The 17,899-nt window shown below is 39.1% G+C and overlaps 1 protein-coding gene across 2 annotated transcripts in view; it reads right to left on the bottom strand.

The window, feature by feature from the left end:
- Nucleotides 1-17,899, bottom strand: part of FRMD4B (FERM domain containing 4B) — a gene marked incomplete at its 5' end in the record, with an annotated part of 181,339 nt that overhangs the window by 111,598 nt on the left and 51,842 nt on the right. The gene's annotated exons all lie outside the window — the stretch shown is intronic.

Below are 17,899 nucleotides of genomic sequence, written 5' to 3'. Positions count from 1 at the left end.
GTTATGATTATCCTTTCAGACGATGAATTAATCTCATGGTATTTTGAATATTGATTCCTGGTTTCTTTTTCTTTACAATATACTGTATAGTTTTAGTTTTAAAAATGGAGTGCTTACCTATGTTTTTAATCCCAGTTTATGGATTTGGGGAGTTCTATGCCAGTTGGTTGATTACAATGGCTTATAAGCCCTGCAAATAAATACCACCATTTAACTTACAGCCCAGGAAATAATACAATTAATTGCCCAATCTAAAGTAATTGTAATCATCTGCTTCAAACTACTAGAAACTCTCATCTATATATCAGTCTTCTGTCCAAGTTGGCCAGCAGCTGAAGCCCATACACCTGGAGGATATCCAGTTGGGAAAGTTTAAAGAATGAGGGGATGGGTCCCTGACACTCTTAATACTGGACTGTATAAACAGGAAACTGCATTTTTAAAAGTGTTTCCTTATGTGCTCACCACCCTGCCTGAATTAAGCTTCAAACTGTTGTTTTAGGAAATATTGGCAAGTCGTCTTCACATTTCACTCTATGCATTCCTGGCTTCAAGAAGGAATCCGTCCACATTTATTTATGGGCATACAGGAACTGTGAGCAGTGGGGTGGGTCTTACATTTTTGTCTCTATCTTTTTGATTAATCCATTCTTTTCCTTCTGTCCTTGAAGAGGTTACATCATTGACCCCTTATCACTCCATTTAGCTCACCATCCCCTATTGGGTCCCTATGGATTGATTTCTGCCCCACTGATTACAGAGTCCCTGTGTGCCCATAGATTAATTTGGGCAGCACAGATTAATTTGTGCCCATAGATTAATTTGGTCATTGCCATGGTCTACTGAAATTGTCCTTTCCCAACCTTGATTGCCTCAGCCTTTTTACAACAGTTACACAACAGCAAGTGAAGTGGGGTCTTAGTCAAATGTACTCAAGGACTGATTTGTACTCAAGGACTGATTTCAGAGGGCCATTTCAATAGGTTGGAGGAGAGAAGAGCTAATGGAACAAGAACTATAATAGGACCAAAGAGACAAAGTAATTCATTCTTAATCAAATGGATTTGTTTATTAAATATCAATAGTTTTATAGTGGAATAAACTAAAAATAAAATTCACCAAAGTGTGGAAATAAAGTGCTCAGCAAGAGGGTATATTCTGAAACAGATGGATTGACATTCAGTAAGTATCTACTTTCACATCAGTAAATGACATGTATGCATGGGTGTACATACCTACCTCAAGGCAATAATGTGTTTGGGATATGGATAGAAAAGCCTCACTGTGGGCCATGGCGTAATTTTAGAAATGCAGAAAAATTAATGTAAGATTTTACAAAGAAAGCTTTATTTCATCAGGTGGGATTATGGTATGTACAAGGGTTTAAAACTGTATTACAAATTTGTACTGGGCCCCTTGAAAATTAGATTAGGCCGTGGAAACCTGGCTTACAAATTCTGCAGCAAATCACAAAATAATCATAAGGAATTAATTCTAGAATTTGGGATACTGCCATTATTAAAAAGATTGCTCTATCCTGGATCTGCACATTCTCATCTCATTTTTGTTCACAACTTCCTTCCTCTTCTTTTGGAGCTTTTATGAGTTATATTTTTAGGAACCAGAATGATACATCTAATATGCACTATGTATATTTAAGTAGTCAAAGAAAGAGAAACAGAAACCCTTTGGTGCAAGGGAACGCTCCTTGCTCCCAGACAAGTGACAAGGGAATTGTGAAATGTTTGTTGTAAAACTTTTAAAAGCTTCTGATGTATTGTAAAATTGGCAGGTAGCCAGACTTCATGAACACTACTAAAACAGGTTTGGAGTGTGTGTATGTTTGTCTGTGTCTTCTATTCCAACAATGTTAACTGCATAATCAACAACAACAAAAATTTCTTCATTGTCTTCTCCCCTACTAGCAATCCTTTGAATAAAAACAATAAATAATAATAAGAAGAAGAAGTTGGAAGGGACCTTGGAGGTCATCTAGTTCAACCCCCTGCTCAGGCAGGAAACCCTATACCATTTCAGGCAAATGATAGTAATTAACAGCCTACTTCTATGCGGAACTACTAGAAAGGGAAACCAATAGGTTGAGTTAAACTACTTTCTGTAACACTGCTTAGAATTGCAGGCTCTGTTATGCGAACTGTCAATTTTAAGTGGTATGTATTAATTTTTGGCAACATGCATAAGATCAGAAACATAGTTTCAGCAGCTTATTAAATGGTTTGGTATATAGACATCAAAAGAATACTTTGTTTTAAAGAGTGTTTTTTAAGAGCCAATGGTTTTCTATTGACAACATGAGTTGAGTTGCTTCTAACAGATGTCTCTTAAACTCTATTTTGAGGAGCAACTTCAATTAAATTATAATGCATGGCTCCAGAATACATGCTGTATCCATTCTGTATCCATTTATCTAAACTTTTTAGTGAGATCACATGTATTGAACTAGGAGTTTCCATTCACACAGAAACACACAAAGCAGCATTCCAGTTTCCCAACTTGGACAGTGAATTATGTGTTACAGAAGTCCAGAAAGAGAGAAAGAAAGACTGACAGACAGAAACAGAGACACACAGAAAGACCTATATTCATTAACTGTATTGTTCAATAACTAAAGTCATGAGTATGTTAAAGTAAACATTGTAAAATTTGCAAAGTGCCCAGACCACTTTTTTTCTACTTGCCATCCATCATTCTGATAGTTGTGTCATATGACTTGTTTTTTTATAGTAACAGGATCTGGCAGTGCCATTTCCTTAAGTAGAAATGCCATTATCAAATCCAGTTGTTGAAAGTGACAGGCATATATATTCTTGGCCTTAATTATTCTTTACTCCCCTCCTAGAGAAAATCCTAATTAGCACCAATTTGACCATCTGACTTTCTAAATAATGGGTAGCAGCTAGCTGACCAAGGCTGATCTAGAATAATCAGGGTTAGCCTCTAGTTAGTGCCCGGATGAGAAAGTCTGGAAAAACTAGGGCTGTAGGTTATATTGTGAAATCAAAGCAAACCAAGACAGTCTGGAAGAAGACAATGGTAAAACAGTTTGGAACCAGGCCCCCATACTGCATGGCTATATCATGTACTGTAAGTCATCAAGAATCAAGCCTGACTCAAAGATATCTTTGAATATGAATATATGATAGCATCTCCTAATGATTGCTCACTTTCTGATTGATTAACTACTTTGCTGGATTTTTCTTATAACAATCCTGTTCATTAGTTCAGAAGAAAACCAGAAGTTCATCTTTCTTCCTTTCACTCATTCCCAGTTGTGAGTGACCATCCAATTAATGCTTTAATAGAAACTCGTCATAACTAAGCTGTTTCTGAATTGTTGGATAGCTAAATAGTTAATGTACTTTATTTAAAAAAAATTCATATTTTAATTTAGTTGGCAGCTGTCTTGAAGATTTTCTAGTGGACGGTTGGGATAGAAGCGTTCAAATAATTTGTCCCTTGTAATTTTGTGATTTTTCTTAGTCTTCAGAGATGTAATCCTCAGATCAGAGGAAAGATGCACGTTGAACATGGTCTATGTAAACGTAGCTGACTTATGCAATCTCAAATATGAGCTTAGGCAGGAAAATCCTTTAAAACTGTTATGGTCAGCATCAAGCTCCCTTCGTCCAGTACGCTCCCACAGGGAGGGTCTTCTCAGGGTGCCGGCGGTAAAAGATTGCCGGCGGGTAACATCCAGGGGGAGGGCCTTCTCAGTGGGTGCGCCTGCCCTCTGGAACCAGCTGCCCGTGTAGCTGAGGACTGCCCCCGACCTCTGTTCATTCCGCCGGGACCTGAAGACCTGGCTCTTCGAGCTCTCTGGCCCAGGCTGAGAATTTTAATTTTAATTTTAATTTTAATTGGGGGCTTTTACTTTTTCAGGGACTGTTGTAATTTTTTTAATCGTTTTTAACTTTTGTATTTCTTGTTTTAATTACCTTGTAAACTGCCCTGAGTCCTTCGGGAAAGGGCGGTATACAAATCTAATTAATTAAATAAATAAATGCACTGAAGCAGTGATCTCTAGTATGACAGCTGGAGTATTACAAGAATGTATGAATGTATTCTCATTTCGTTCATGAAATTCTGTCATGTGTGCACATAAGGTCTGTGTTCTATTAAGTTCAGTCATATATGCCCTTAACTATCTTAGTCAGTATCTAATTTCTCACTGAGTGGTTATGCCATTACATTCCACATTAGTCTGTCCATATGCCAATAAAAACAGCATAAAAATAGGTTTGTGAAATAAGTAGGTGTTAAGAAAAAGGCAGGTTAATAGGCTACAGAAGGCTGAAGCTAATGACAGCAGCACCGGGACAAGGAATACTACAAAGCAAAACCACACAAACAGATAAGGATATGATTAAAATAGATAAGAATATGATGTAGCAGCTGATAAAAAGTGTTTTCATGCCAGGAATATTGCCCCAAAGGGATTGGTTCTATTGGTCACTCACTGAATCATAGAATAATCATAGGGCTGGAAGGGACCTTGGAAATCTTCTAGTCCAATCCCTTGCCCTAGGCAGGAGTCCTTATGCCATCCAGGACAAATGATTGTCCAATCTTTTCTTGAAAACCTCCAGAACTCCAGGAGGCAAGCTGTTCCACTGATTAACTGCTTTTACTATCAGGAAATTCCTTTTTATTTCCCTCTGATGAGCTTCCACCCATTGTTTTTTGTCCTGCCTTCAGGTGCTATGGAAAATAAATCAATCCCCTCTTCCCGATGGCAGTCCTTCAAGTTTTGGAAGATGGCTATCATGTCACTCCTAAGCCTTCTCTTCATTAGGCTAAATGGTGAAAAAAGTAAGGTTCTACATTTAGGCAGGAAAAATCAAATGCATAGGTATAGTTTAGGTGGTACCTTGCTCAATAGTAGTAACTGTGAGAGGGATCTCGGAGTCTTAGTAGACAATCACTTCAATATGAGCCAGCAGTGTGCTACAGCTGCCAAAAAAGCCAACACAGTGCTAGGCTGCATTAACAGAGGGATAGAATCAAGATCAAGTGAAGTACTAATACCACTTTACAATGCTTTGGTAAGGCCACACCTGGAATACTGCATCCAGTTTTGGTCACCACGATGTAAAAAAGATGTCCAGACTCTAGAAAGGGTACAGAGAAGAGCAACAAAGATGATTAGGGGGCTGGAGGCTAAAACATATAGGGAACGGTTGCTGGAATTGGGTATGTGTAGTTTAATGAAGAGAAGGGTGAGGGGTGACATGATAGCAGTTTTCCAATATCTCAGGGGCTGCCACAAAGAAGAGGGAGTCAAGCTGTTCTCCAAAGCGCCTGAGAGCAGGACAAGAAGCAACGGATGGAAACTAGTCAAGGAGAGAAGCAACCTAGAACTAAGGAGAAACTTCCTGACAGTTAGAACAATTAACCAGTGGAACAACCTGCCTCCAGAGGTGGTGAATGCTCCAACACTGGAGGTTTTTAAGAAGAGACTGGACAGCCATTTGCCTGAAATGGTATAGGGTTTTATACCAGAAGTTTTATGTAGCATTTGAATGAGTCTTCTATATTATTATTATTATTATTATTATTATTATTATTATTATTATTATTATTATTATTATTATTATTATTATTATTATTATTATTATTATTATTATTATTATTATTATTATAAATATACCTAGACCCTAGCCATGATTTAGCCTCCAGATTTCTTATCATCTTTGTTGCTCTTCTCTGCACTGTTTCTATTATTATTGGCCTAATCTGATGATATGACTTTTTCATTATTGAGTTCCATACGTTCTTTCTTGGTATTGTTGGCCAAGCTTTGTGATTTTTCATAAATGGTTTTTCTACTCTATCAGTGATTTCACACTAAACTTTTTGGAATACTATACGCTATTTTCTTGCTTATCCACCAGCTTCAAATTTGAAGAGTGAGGAACATGGTTGCTGATTTGCTGACTTCCATGGAGTGCCTGAGCCATCAAGAAAGTGCCTTGTTTTACTGCTCTAAAGATCATGATGGCCACCAGCCAAATTGTAAGAGTGAGGGGAAAAATGGAGCCCTATTCTTCGAACAAGTTTACATTCATGCATGAATTGGCACATCTGTGCTCTTCTAATTATGACCCCGGTTACACATACCACAATATGGTACATTCAGTGCTTGAAAACACCAAACTTTAAACAAGTTGAGGCAGCATTCTATTACACTTAGACAATAAACCAAATAGAGCATAAGGTAAACCGGCATTAAGAAACATGAGCATGGTGCAGTTTGAAACAGCAGGATTTGCCTGGTGAATGGAACTCTAGTTATATTTTCATTGGAAACATCTAAGAGCAACTTGGATAAAATGTGGTCTGCAGAAACAGGGGTAAGTAGAGAACTCTTTAGGCCAGGGGTGTCAAACTGCCGGCCCGTGGGCTGGACACATCATGTGGAAGCCACACCCACCCCATTGCCGACAATGGCAAAACTGTCCCAATACGTCGCGAGACGTCACATGATGTTGCGAGTTGGACATGTCTGCTTTAGGCTATAATTTGCCACACATTGAACTTCAGGCATAATGGTAGCACTTCAGCTTTCACTGAAAGAGGAGAGAATTTCTAGCAGTCACACCTGATAATATTTTGGCTCTTTGCCTCAACCTTCTTGTCTCCTGTCATGTGGTCTCTTCAGTGGCCACAATCTGCATAACACTCCTACATGAAAATAAATTAGTTTGAGCAAATAACTGATTTGGTTGCAATAATTTATCACCAGTATGGGATGAGTACTTATATAAAAATGTAAGTAAACTTCTTTGAGTACAGGTAGTCCTCGTCTGAGTCCAAACTTTTTGTTGCTAAGCAAGAATGTTGTTAAGTGAGTTTTACCCCATTTTACAACCTTTCTTGCCACAGATGTTAATTCAGGGGTCTCCAAACTTGGCCCTTTTATGACTTGTGGATGGCAACTCCTAGAATTCCTCAGCCAGGCACGCTGGCTGAGGAATTCTGGGAGTTGAAGTCCACAAGTCATAAAAGGGCCAAGTTTGAAGACCCCTGTATTAAGTGAATCACCGCAGTTTAATTAGTAACACAGTTGTTAAATGAATCTGTAGGCTATACAGATCACATGAGGTGATCGCATGACCCCAGGACTTTGTAACCATCATAAATACACACCAGTTATGAAGTGTCTGAATTTTGATCACATGACCATGGGGATGCTGTTACAGGTTTGTGAAAAATGGTTATAAATCACTTTTTTGGATACCATTGTAACTTTGAATAGTCACTAAACAAATGGTTGTAAGTCAAGGACTACCTGTATAGGAAAAAGAATTAACCTAAAATATCAATAGCCAAGCTACATAGCGATGGACAAGATATGAATGGACAAGATATCATGTACATGGTAATGTTATTATACAAACAACACTGCATAGAAAACTATGTCTAATAACATGACACATGGGCTGTCAGTTTGACACAATGACTTGCTATAGGTACTGCTGCCATGCCTCCTCACTACAACACTCATAAGCCTCCACAGAGAAGCTGACTAAAACTTATGTCTAAAGCAAAGAAAAGGAATCAAACATGAAAAGTTTAAAGCACGGGTGTCAAACTCGCGACGTTACGTGACGTGTTGCAATGTATTACAACTTTTTTCCCCATTGCCGGCAATGAAGTGGGTGCGGTTTTGGTGTGAAGCATCCGGTCCGTGGGCTGGCAGTTTGACAGCCCTGGTTTAAAGGGTTGGCAAGCTGATAGCTCAAGCTGAAGCCAAAGTGGACAATAAAGGCCAACAGCAAGCTCACCTGACCAACACTTCTTTCCAATTAAGTTTCAAAGTTTTTTTTCCTGCCTTGAGTAAAGATAGGTGTTGGGCACATTCTTAACTATGATGACAACCTCTTAAGTAAAGAAGATTAGCAATCATTCAGTGTATTCCGTTTGCTTTTATAGGGCCTGTTTGCAGAGTACCACTCTTGCTCTCTTTTTTGCTCCGAGCAAACAATAAAACAAGTTGCTTGGAAAACGAGGTGGAGCCTGAAACAAATACAGACTGAACTGTGCAGGCTGGTTTATCCTAAAGGTGTGTGAAATCTTGGTTTCTGTTGGAAGGGCCTTGGGCGATACACCTTGTTAAGAGCTAGGCTAATGTCAAAATAGTTGCCATTGTAATCATGAGAACTTTGCCTCATAAATGTCTGAGTGAGTTTGAGGCATTTTTTTTCCTGTCCAGCCTGTCCATCTTAAAACAAAAAGAATCAAAGCACCCAAAAGAATTGTATAAAGTCCATGACTTTTATACGGAGGATCGGTATTTACTTGTGATCCATGCCTGGAGCAAGGGAGTAACTGGATAGTTCTAAGACAAATGGGTCAGCGAGCCCAGTAATTGATATCCTTGCTTAGAGAAGAAGCATCCCAACCTGTTTAAAAGACTTTTTCAAAGGCCTGTCTTAACTAATGCGAAGCATTTCACAGAGCAAAGTTTCAACGGTCTCAAGGAAAAAGGTCATATGCCGGTGATGCATGAAAAAAGCCAATCCAGCTTTCAATACTGAACATAGTTCTAGTCTTGTACAGCTCTTCCTGTGGCACTAACTACCATATTAACTATCCAGACTGGCTCTCTCAGTATCATCTACTTTTTTGGTGGTATGATGGTTCACATAAGTAGCTTTAAGGGAACTGATCTGCTACAGCATCATATAAGTATATCCAGTGGTGGGATTCAAATATGTGAACAACTGGTTCCTTGTGTGGATGCTGCTTCCGGAAGTCCATTCTGGGCCTGGACAACAAAAAATTAGCTACCGGTTCTGCTGAAGTGGTGCTGAATCCCACCACTGAGTATATCCATCTTAGACAATGGTTGGCTTCACATACCTTGCTAAGCCATATTTTGACTTTGTTTTGCTTTGAAGTGAAACAGCCATTTACTGCAGCCTAATAAATATTCCCATAGTCCCAACAATGGGACATTCACTGCAGCAGAGATAAAATGACATTTGGGTTATATATTAATATGAACCAACCTCATTTACCTTTGAATCTTTACTTAAGGGCAAACTTTAATTCACAGGCCCTGAATTAAAAATACAAACAGGAATACAATTATGTATCAGTTCTCACACTCCTGTTATTCATGCTACAGTATATGATTTCTCTGCACCTCTTAAAACGTACACAATATCAAATTGCAGTGACAGACAGACATTAGGGGAAAATGTGTCCAAAGTGGTCTGACATGAATGTCTATGTTAGCTACATTCAGAAATAAGTTTAAATAGGTGTCTTTTTGTGTCAGTTTTTTATTGAGGCGTTTTGCCCTTCCTCACTACTGTCAGTTTGTTCCACAAGCAGAAGGCTCATCAGTTGAACACATCTGTATATTTGCAATCTAATGCCTATGTAATCCAGCAGTCAACAGGAAGTAACAAAATATTGCTTGACCCACAAAATGCGAAATGCTGAGGACTTGCCTTAAATGCTAGTATAAGCAGGTTGATGTCATGATAGAAACTTATAGAACAAGTTGATAGGATTTGATCTCCAGATGATTTAGAGAATCCATTTCCACTGCTCGCTTATAGTCTCAGTTTGAATTTACCTCTAAGGTTCCAATGCAAAAACTGGTTCTTGACATTGCAAAATAGATCCCAATTTTATAACACACAGAACACACTCAAAACTGTAGCAATGATAGATTTTAGGAGAAGCCTAAAATTCTACCTCTTACAATACTAGACAACACAGTATCAACAGTAGAGACCTTCAAGTTTCTAGGTTCTATAAAATCTCAAGACTTAAAATGGACACCTAACATCAAAAATGTCACCAAAAAAGCACAACAAAGAATGTTCTTCCTGTGCCAACTCAGAAAGGTCAAGAATGCCCAAAGACCTGCTGATACAGTTCTACAAAGGAATTATTAAGTCTGTCATTTGCACCTCTATGGCTCAGTGGGTTAGGACGCTGAGCTTGTCGATCGGAAGGTCGGCAGTTTGGCGGGTCGAATCCCGAGTGCCGCGTAGCAGAGTGAGCGCCTGTTACTCGTCCCAGCTTCTGCCAACCTAGCAGTTCGAAAGCACGTAAAAATGCAAGTAGAAAAATAGGGACCACTACGGTGGGAAGGTAACAGCGTTCCGTGCGCCTTTGGCGTCTAGTCATGCCGGCCATATGACCACGGAGATGTCCTCGGACAAGCGCTGGCTCTTCGGCTTTGAAACGGAGATGAGCACCGGCCCCTAGAGTCGGAAACGACTAGCACGCATATGCGGGGGAAACTTTACCTTACCTTTAACTGTCTGGTTTGGCACTGCAACCAAACAAGATAGACACAGATTTCAACAGATAGTTAGAATGCAGAAAAAAAATGCTACCAGCCTGTGTTCCATTGAGGACCGGTATACTGTACGAGCCAGAAAGAGGGCTGTGAAAATGTCCACAGACCCCCTCACATCCTGGACATAAACTGTTTCAATTTCTTCCCTCAAGACGACACTGTAGGGCATTGCACGCCAAAACAACTAGACACAAGGACAGTTTTTTGCCCCCATGCCATCAACAACTAATTCCCACAATACTGTCAAACTACTTAGTAGGGCTATAGTACTATTATCCCCTTCATGGATTACTGCCTTGTCGTGGCGAAGGGGCTTGCGTAATTCAATGAAGCTATGAGCTATGCCGTGCAGGGCCACCCAAGATGGACAAGTCACAGCAGAGAGTTCTGACAAAACGTGATCCACTGGAGAAGGAAATGGCAACCCACTCCATTATCTTTGCCATGAAAACCCTATGGACAGTACCAAAAGGAAAAATGATATGATGCTGGAAGATGAGCCCCTCAGGTCAGAAGGCATCCAATATGCTACTGGGGAAGAGCAGAGGGCTAGTATTAGTAGCGCCAGAAAGAATGAAGTGACTGGGCCAAAGCCGAAAGGACGCTCAGCTGTGGATGTTTCTGGTGGTGAAAGGAAAGTCCAATGCTGTAAAGATTTTTTTTCCATAGGAACCTGGAATGTAAGATCCATGAATCAAGGCAAGCTGGACGTGCTCAAACAAGAGATGACAAGACTGAACATCAACATCTTAGGAATCAGCAAACTAATATGGACAGGAATGGGTGAATTTAATTCAGTTGACCATCAGGTATACTACTGCAGGCAAGAATCCCTCAGAAGAAATGGAGTATCCTTCTTAGTCAATAAAAGAGTAGGAAAAGCAATACTGGGATACAATCCCCAAAATGACAGAATGATCTCAGTTCGAATCCAAGGCAAACCATTTAATATCACAGTAGTCCAAGTCTATGCCCCAACCACCAGTGCTGAAGAGGATGAAATTGACTGGTTCTATGAAGCCCTACAGCACCTTATAGAACTAACACCAAAAAATGATGTCCTTATCATCATGGGGGATTGGAATGCTAAAGTAGGAAGCCAAAAGATAACTGGAATAACAGGCAAGTTTGGCCTTGGAGTGCAAAATGAAGCAGGGCACAGGCTGATAGAATTTTGTCAAGAGAATATGATGGTTATAGCAAACACTCTTTTCCAACAACCCAAGAGACGGCTCTACACATGGACATCAACAGACGGTCAACACAGAAATCAGATTGACTATGTGCTCTGCAGCCAAAGATGGAGAAGCTCTATACAGTCAGTAAAAACAAGATCAGGAGCTGACTGTGGCTCAGACCATGAGCTTCTTGTTGCAAAGTTTAGGCTTAAACTGAAGAAAGTAGGGAAAAGCACTAGGCCACTCAGGTATGAATTAAATCATATCCCTGTTGAATATACAGTAGAGGTGACAAATAGGTTTAAGGAATTAGATCTGATAGAGAGAGTGCCTGAAGAATTATGGATGGAGGTTCGCAACATTGTACAAGAGGTAGCAACTAAAAGCGTCCCAAAGAAAAAGAAATGCAAGAAAGCAAAATGGCTGTCTGAGGAAGCTTTGCAAATAGCTGAGGAAAGGAGGGAAGTGAAAGGCAAGGGAGAAAAAGAAAGATACGCCCAATTGAATGCAGAATTCCAGAGAATAGCTAGAAGAGATAAGAATGCTTTCTTAAATGAACAGTGCAAGGAAATAGAAGAAAACAATAGAATAGGGAGGACCAGAGATCTCTTCAAGAAAATTGGAGAGATGAAGGGAATGTTTCATGCAAAAATGGGCATGATAAAGGACCAAAATAGCAGGGACCTAACAGAGGCAGAAGAGATTAAGAAGAGGTGGCAAAATTACACAGAAGAACTATACAAGAATGAGCTTAACATCCCTGATAACCACGATGAGGTAGTCAATGACCTCGAGCCTGACATCCTAGAATGTGAAGTGAAGTGGGCCTTAGAAAAACTGAGCAACAACAAAGCTAGTGGAGGTGACAGTATTCCAGCTGAGCTATTCAAAATCTTAAAAGACAATGCAGTAAAAGTGCTACGCTCAGTTTGCCAGCAAATTTGGAAAACTCAACAGTGGCCACAGGATTGGAAAAGATCAGCTTACATTCCAATTCCAAAGAAAAGCAGTGCCAAAGAATGTTCAAACTATCGCACCATTGCACTCATTTCACATGCTAGTAAAGTTATGCTTAAAATCCTACAAGCTAGACTCCAGTAGTATGTGAATCGAGAACTACCAGAAGTACAGGCAGGATTTTGAAGAGGCAGAAGAACTAGAGATCAAATTGCCAACATACGCTGGATCATGGAGAAAGCTAGGGAGTTCCAGAAAAACATCTACTTCTGCTTCATTGACTATGCTAAAGCCTTTGATTGTGTGGATCACAACAAACTGTGGCAAGTTCTTAAAGAGATGGGAGTACCAGAACATCTTATTTGTCTCTTGAGAAACCTATATGCGGGCCAAGAAGCAACAGTGAGAACTGGACACAGAACCACTGATTGGTTCAAAATTGGGAAAGGAGTCTGGCAAGGCTGTATACTGTCGCCCTGCCTATTTAACTTATATGCAGAGCACATCATGAGAAAGGCAGGGCTAGATGAATCAAAAGTTGGAATTAAGATTGCCGGGAGAAATATCAACAACCTAAGATATGCAGATGATACCACTCTAATGGCAGAAAGTGAAGAAGAACTAAAGAGCCTCTTGTTGCGGGTGAAGAAGGAAAGTGCAAAAGTTGGGTTGAAACTTAACATTAAGAAAACCAAGATCATGGCATCCGGCCCTCTCAATTCCTGGCAAATAGATGGGGAAGTGACAGATTTTATTTTCCTGGGTTCCAAGATCACTGCAGATGGGGACTGTAGCCAAGAAATTAAAAGACACTTGCTCCTAGGGAGGAAAGCCATGGCAAATCTAGACAGCACACTAAAAAGCAGAGACATCACCCTGTCAACAAAAGTCCGTGTAGTCAAGGTTATGGTCTTCCCAGTTGCAATGTATGGCTGTGAAAATTGGACCATAAAAAAGGCTGAGCGCCAAAGAATTGAGGCCTTTGAACTATGGTGCTGGAGAAGATTCCCACGAGTCCCTTGGACTGCAAGGCGATCAAACTGGTCAGTCCTAGAAGAGATCAACCCTGACTGCTCTTTAGAAGGCCAGATCCTGAAGTTGAAACTCAAATACTTTGGCCACCTAATGAGAAGGAAGGACTCACTGGAGAAGAGCCTAATGCTGGGAAAAATTGAGGGCAAGAGAAGAAGGGGACAACAGAGAATGAGGTGGCTGGATTGAGTCACTGAAGCAGTAGGCGTGAGCTTAAATGGACTCCAGAAGATGGTAGAGGACAGGAAGGCCTGGAGGAACGTTGTCCATGGGGTCGTGATGGGTCGCATACGACTTTGCAGCTAACAACAACAACAACAAGTACTATTATCCTTCTCATCTTTCCTATTAGTTATTTCCTTATCTTTTATGACTATAACTTTGTTGCTTGTATCTTACATTTTATATTGTTTTATTTAGTATCCTGGTATGATTTATATTGATTGCTTATTTAGTATCCTATGACTATCGCTAAGTGTTGTATCTTATGATTTATGATGAATGTATTTTATGATGATGATGATGATGATGATGATTTATCACATTGTTTATATGTAGACTGAGAGATTACGCACCGGAGACAAATTCCTATGTATCCAATCACACTTGGCCAATAAAGAATTCTATTTTATTCTATAAGGATAATGCCAGAAGTCCTCATTTGAATAATATCCAGCACAGTCCTTGTCATTCTGGGTGTTCATTTTTTACCAGGATGTTACATTTATATTTTTTGTTGTAGCAATAGCAATAGCACTTTGACTCATATACTGCTTCATTGTACTTTACAGCCCTCTCAAAATGGTTTACAGAGTCAGCCTATTGACCCAACAATCTGGGTCCTCATTTTGCTGACCTTGGAAGGATAGAAGGCTTAGTCAACCTTCAGCCCGTCAGGATCGAACTGCTGGCAGTTGGCAGAATTACCCTGCAATACTGCATTTTAACCACTGCGCCAGCACAGCGCTTGTACCTGAATGTGCCTGTCTAAAAACCTTCTAGTTTTTTGCTGTTCAAGATGTCTTTCAATTCAGTTGTCATGTGAATTTGCCCCATTTTATGATCTTTCTTGCCACAGCTGCCAAGTGCATCAGTGCAGTTGTCAAGTTAGCTGATAAGTGAATTTGGTTTCCTCCATGACTTTGATTGTCAGAAGGCAAAAAGGGATCACATGACCTCAGGACACTGCAACTGTTATACATACATGCCAGTTGCCAAACGTCCAAATTTTGATCCTGTGACCACAAGGATGTTACTATGGTCATACATAGGAAAACTGGTCATAACTCCCTTTTTTCTAGTGCCATTGCAACTTAAAATGATCACCAAATGAATGATTGTAAGTTGAGGACCACCTGTATTTCTAATTCCTAGTACATAAGCAATACCCAACGCTCAGAAGTGACAGAAACTGTGATTTTGTAAGATCTAGCCAGTGATATATAACTGAGCCTTGTGGAACAGACTTAGCAACAGCAATTTTGGGCTAAATTGTAGTCATAAGTTGAGGACTACCTGTATCTGAACACCAGATTCCTTACCTCTGAAACATAGGTCTTTATTTCAAGTGCAATCTTCACACACCGTTATGAAAATAAATGCAGGCCTATGCCAAATACTTTTCTAAAATTATCTAATTTAGGTTACTTTTAAAAGGAAAAGGAGGTTTTTTTCCTGACAAAACAGGAGATTTCAGTTATCATTATAAATCCAAACAGCATTTTAAGAAGGGTATAATAAGCAGCTCACAAAGTATATTCTATAAGAACAAAAATAAACTGTGTTCAAACACACTTTATTATCTAAGAATGTAGAAAGCTGTCTGGTAATGAGTCAGATCCCTGATCCACCTATTTTAGTATTATCAGTACTGATTGATAGTGGCTCTCTAGGGTTCATGGTTGGTTGAACTTGGGACCTCATGGAAATAATATGCTAGCTAGCATAGACATGAGGGTGGAGCTGTGGACAAGCAATACAAGAAAGTTAATAGTTGAACAGAAAAATAATCATCCCTTGTAACCAAATTACAGAATATATTTATATGGAGTTATTATATTTTCATGTCCCATGAAATAACCCACTTGGCTCCAGTTTTATCTCACAATGGATACTTCAGTCAACTATTACTTTACTGAAACAGTTAATAAATGTTCAGTAACTCACAGAATTATTGATCTGGCCAGGTTTCTGTACCACACCCCACTATCTAAGCTTCTCCACTCCAGGCTATTACATTTGTGGGAGTTTTATGAGATTACTGATTGGGACAATCTTTTCAGTTTCATTCTTTAGCTAAGCTGGGCAGACGAGAATATATTAATTATTATTTTCACTTATTATTAAGCTTAGAGGTATTACCAATTTCTGTTCCCTAAAAGAAGTGGTAGAATTGAAGTAATCCTCAATTCTGAAAGTGAGAGGAATAACTGAGATTACTGAAATACAATGAATGTGTCATTGTGTCATTTGCACTGTGTCATTTGCATCTCCAGTCTGATGCAGATATGTTCAGCCAGTAATTAGGTTATGGCTTGGGCAATAAATAAATATGAATTCTTGAGTAAATTCAGCAGTCATGGGAACAGATGAATCCTCTTGGGAAGATCCCATTGATTAAATACAAAATATGTATTTGTGGCGGATGAGAATGAACATAAAATTGTCACAATAGAGCAAGATAAACAGCTGAGCCCATAAAATGTTCTACATTGGTACTGTTTTTTCCAATTTGTTTTGGACTATATAACCCATCAGAAATTAGATACAAACTATGAACTGCTGAGATATAACATTTGATTCAGAATAGTGAAAGTAAGCTGAATAAACATTTCCTTCTATCTAAATGAAAGGAGACATGTGTTAAATGTTCAGTATCAAATGAAATACATTAGGGTATAAAGACCCATCTCCCAATCACATTCTCACACAGGGATTTCACTAATGGGAACTAATTAGTAAGATTAGATTGAGATCAATAATATCATCCATTTAATGGCTAGAAATAGAATCAGGGCTGGAAACACCCCTGATGATAATTAGGAATGGAAAAAATAAAATTGCCACAATCATAAATTTATATAAATTTCAGGCACAATCATACATAGGTTATTGAGTTCTTTGTGGTCAACCACAAAGATATCACAGAACTGTCTTCTCTCTAATAGGCAGAAAGGAGTAATGAAAATGATCAGAAGATTTATGTAGGCAATTGATTTATGGAAAATAAAGATGTCCTAATGGCTAGTGGTTCAGAGGATTTTAAAAGAGGATGAAATAAATTAACAGAGGAGTTAATTATAATTCTTACAATAACAGAGTTGCTTATTCTATTTGTGGCTTTTCAATGATGTTTTATTTGATATAATAATCCCCTGATTTGTCAGTCTGAATATAATAAATGAATCATATGACAGAAACTTCTTGAGTGGACCAGTGGGAGGGATTAATGGCTCTTGGATGTTCCTAATTTTTAACATTAGAATCTGCTACCATTGGCTTTGCTAGACAATCTACAAAGACTTACAGACCAGCAACGTTCTGCTCTTGAAAGTCAATCAACGTCCTAGTGGATAAAATGCTATATCATGGAAAAGTTAGTCAGCAATGCTAATTCAGTCCTTAGGGAGCCAAGGCTAGATTAACTTTCAATCATACCACCTACGTAACTTACTACTTCCCCCTCCCTGCCTCCTGATTTGAATGACATGGGAATGAGCGAAAAGAAGTTTCGTGTTATAGTGCAAATATTTTTTAAAAAGACATTTACTGCATTTTTGGAGTTGCCACCCACTTTCAAAGGCACCTAGAAAAACTGGGTTTGGGGACAGTGCTCTTCCCTTGGGCTGACTAGCTGGTTCCACAAGAAACCACAGCCTGGCATCATTTATTCTGATACCAATTAGCACACACCTACTAGTTAAGTGTAATATGTTATTCTCAGTTCAAACTACTCACAAAGCAGTTAAAACTTTCATTAGTAGTTCTCTACAATATTTGCAGTATTACAGATTATTGTGGTTGTAACCAGCTCCCTTCAACCCCAAACAGGAGCAATACAATGTTTATATTTTGAGCATACAGGGAGTCCTTGTCTTACAAATGTAATGGAGCCCGCCCATCATGGTGACAAGTTGTGACGGGTATAAAGCGGGTAGCCCATATGACTGACCTAATTTTTTAAAAATATTTTTGTGGTGGTTGTTAAGCGAATGCAGTAATTGTAAAGTGAACACCATTGTCATTAAGACAATGCTACAATTTTTAAGGGAACGCATGGTTTTCTCTGAGGTGCTTTAACTGAGAATCAAAAGTAAATGCCTGTTTTTGGCAAAAACATCAAAAATCACAGTCATATGACTGCAGGATGCTGAAATGGCCATTAATGCTG

This window comes from Vipera berus, assembly GCF_964194415.1.
Source record: "Vipera berus genome assembly, chromosome: 2".
In the NCBI taxonomy this organism is placed as follows: domain Eukaryota; kingdom Metazoa; phylum Chordata; class Lepidosauria; order Squamata; family Viperidae; genus Vipera; species Vipera berus.
Note: the sequence above shows the minus strand (reverse complement) of the source record. Positions and strands in the feature narration are given on the sequence as shown.